We start from the raw sequence: 3,801 nt of genomic DNA on the forward strand, positions 1-3,801 counted from the left end.
TTGAACCAGACAGATTTTTCTAAAGAAAGAATTATTCATTTTTAATTATACAATGGAACACTATATAACAATGAAAAAGCCCTCTGATAAGTGTGAATCTCATAGACCTCATGTAGAGTGAAAAGAGTCAGACATGGGTACATACTATATGATTCTATATATATGAGGTTTAAAACAAGAAAAACTAAGCTGACAGTTTATGCTCAAAATGTTTAGTGTTTTCAATAATCATTATGGTGGTAGTCTTAGTATTGTTGTTCTGAGACTGTATGTGATGTGGCATAGAACAACTTAGTAATTATGGAATTTTCTAATTTTATCATCTCTTTTTCCTTGAGAATCAGGCTTATTAAAGTATAAGAAAGGAGATTCAGATGTAATACACAAAGGTTAAGTTAAAAACTGTGTAGTCTTGAATTGGAAATATCTATATCTGTATCTATATATCTCTATCTCATCTATATCTATCTATCTATCTATCTATCTATCTATCTATCTATCTATCTATCTATCATCTATCCTCTATCTAACTGCTATGTCCCCCCAAATGCCTAAAAACAATGAGCAAAAGAAAAAAATACACAGAGGTAATGAGCATCCCTATTCTGTGGTCTTGAAATAGCACTTTACATTTGAAGAAACCAGGGCTTCTTAGAGAAGTGGCCAATTCCAGGTCTGGGGCAGGAAAGGTCCAAGATAAGCTTAGAATATCTTGACACACCAGATAGTTTGAAAGCTCTCAAAGACTACTAGGGTCATGTCAAAAGGCCTCATGAGCCAAGTTGAAGATGCTGGTTAAAGAAGGGATAATTTGAGCATTGGTAAGGATAAGAAATACCATAGATTGAAACCCATCAAATATGTTTAAATCCATGAGTTCACAGTGGCATTTTAAAAAGAAAGATAGGAAGAAGAAGATAGGGAACCAATTCATTATCTTGAACATTGGTAATAAAAGGAAAGGATCAAGCATTTATTCATCCCTTCCCATATGACCTGTACCACTACATAACCAAGAAGTGGGTGAAATAGATGAAATGTCTCTTTAAAAAAATGTCCCAATTAATACATTTTAAAAATGGAAAGGATATTACCATTTTGCAACTCCCAGTGAATTAAGAGATATACGCATCAAGCATCAATGGCTGCTAACATCACAAAGAGACAACTAGATATTTGCCTCCTATAGTCTTGCCAAATACCACATACATCTTTATATATTCCAATGAACCTGAGTCTGGACCCACATGCTAATTTATAGAGAATACAGAAGATAAAGGAACATGTTGAATTAGACATGAGTATGTAATCAGCAAAATCCAGATTGTGGAAAACTACAGGCAAATGGGCTTGGGTTCTCTGCATATATATTGTAAAGAAAAGAAATGGAAGACAACTCCACAGATTGAAAGAGACTTAAAAGACAGAAAATATTTTTTCAGTGGACAAGACTAAACCATAGTGACTAGGGATGCACATTTGAATGATAAAACTATATTTTGAAAAGGCAAGAAATGATTACTATAAAAGTCAAAATAGTGGTTATGGAGAAGGAGAGAGGATTATGACTGGGATAAAGCATATAGGAGGGTTTTCTGGAGTGAGTGGCAAAGTTCTATTTCTTCACCAGCGTTTTACCCCTTCTGAGGTCCGTGAAGTACTGGTTCATATGACTTCCCTTGCCTAGTCATATTGAGTCACATAATTCATGTAATTCATGCTAATTATAATAATTCTTTAATTCATGTTAAATTAATGTAATTCATATTACAATTTTAACAAGGACATTACATACTAAGGACAAAAGTCCCTGGAAGATGGAAGGATGCTGAATTTTCCAGTGACCTATTGCACACTTGGTGTTAGTGGGTTTTAATGTCTGAGGGGCACTTGTATACACATGTATTAGGGAGGGTTAACACTCACAATGACTTGTATTTTAATTAATGTTCAACAGTAAAATTATAAACTTTAAATTCAACCTAGATTTTGTTGTAAAAGTTTACTTGCTGCTTCTTAGATTTAGTACTCATTTAGGGTATAAATTTGACAAATTAAATCCCCTCAAATATGTAGCACCATTTACAAACTTAATCTCCTGCATTAAAACCTATTACACCCTGAAAGGCTTCTGAAGCCCTTATTTGGGTTGAAATTGCACCACCTTTTTCTTTCACAATTATGTGTCTTGTAGACCACCATTTTGTAGTTACTCTCTTAATACCTGCTACCTTCAGAAATTAATTGTTCCCCTGGCTAGCCTCCTTCAGGATCCCCTTTGTCTCATTAAGGGCCACTCCAATCAGAATAGACATTGATTATCATGGAGTCAACTGTGATGGACTTTTAGCTGGTCAATGTAAAGTCAGTAAAATAATTTGCTTTAGAAAGTACCTTGGTTACTGATACCCTCAAGTACCTAGAACTCTTCCAAGTATTTTTTTAAAAAATATATCTTTATTGATTTCAGAGAGAGGAAAGGAGAGGGAGGGAGAGAGAGAGAAACGTCAATGATGAGAGAGTCATTGACCGAGCCCTCAACCCGGGCATGTGCCCTGACCAGAAATCGACCCCCGATGGCCTGGATCCCAGGTCGACGCTCAATCGTTGAGCCACACCCAGCTGGGCCCAAGTATTTTTTTAATATTACTCACTTGCTATTTTTATTTTATGTATTTATTTATCTTTTAATTTATCTTTATTGTTATAAGTATTACAAATGTCCCCCTTCCAAGTGTTAGACATCAACAATATTCTTATTCACACTGACCAACTTATTTCTTTTCTTCCTGTTTTTCAGTTTGAAACAAATCTCAAAATACACCTCTTCATGAAGTTGTCCTGATTCCTTCAACATAATATAACCTTTGCCTCTACTTAAAAGCCAAGCATGTTGTGCCTTATTAGTATACTTATTTTGCAGTCTCAATAGATTCTAAACTTCTTGGCATAAATCCTCCCTAGAACTTAACAAATTACCTTGTATATAGTGTAGGCTCAATAAATATTTATTGAAATTTACCACTGATTACTTTTATATTTATGCTACTGTCAATGCCCTTCGGTCACAAGAACACCTGCATTTAAACAAATCAGATCTAGTACTCATTGTAGCAAGGGAGAACATACACCATGGGGAGTTGTAGGGTGTCTCAGTAAGAGGATATTAGAAAGAACTAATTTTGGGATTTGGGCCTTAGCTGGATAATTTTGGGAAGCACCTAAGGAAGCAGAGGTTCTAGTTTTGGTATGATCAAAAAGCAGGAGCAACTCTATGGTTGAGTATCTAATAAATTTTATCTACAGGGAGGGCAAACTAGAACAAATGTAAAGCTGTAATTGGTAAAAGAAAGAAAGAGAAAGAAAGAGAGAGAGAGAGAGAGAGAGAGAGAAGGAAGGAAAGAAGGAAGGAAGGAAGGAAGGAAGGAAGGAAGGAAGGAAGGAAGGAAGGAAGGAAGGAAGGAAGGAAGGAAGGAAAGAAGGAAAGAAGGAAAGAAGGAAAGAAGGAAAGAAGGAAAGAAAAAGGAAGGAAGGAAGGAAGGAAGGAAGGAAGGAAGGAAGGAAGGAAGGAAGGAAGGAAGGAAGGAAGGAAGGAAGGAAGGAAGGAAGGAAGGAAGAAAGAAGAAAGAAAGAAAAGAAAGAAAGAAAGAAAGAAAGAAAGAAAGAAAGAAAGAAAGAAAGAAAGAAAGAAAGAAAGAAAGAAAGAAAGAAAGAAAGAAAGAAAGAAAAGAGAAAGAAAGAAAGAGAAAGAAAGAAAGAAAAGAAAGAAAGAAAGAAAGAAAGAAAGAAAGAAAGAAAGAA

The sequence above is a fragment of the Miniopterus natalensis genome, chromosome 2 (genome assembly GCF_054644295.1).
Source record: "Miniopterus natalensis isolate mMinNat1 chromosome 2, mMinNat1.hap1, whole genome shotgun sequence".
Lineage (NCBI taxonomy): Eukaryota > Metazoa > Chordata > Mammalia > Chiroptera > Miniopteridae > Miniopterus > Miniopterus natalensis.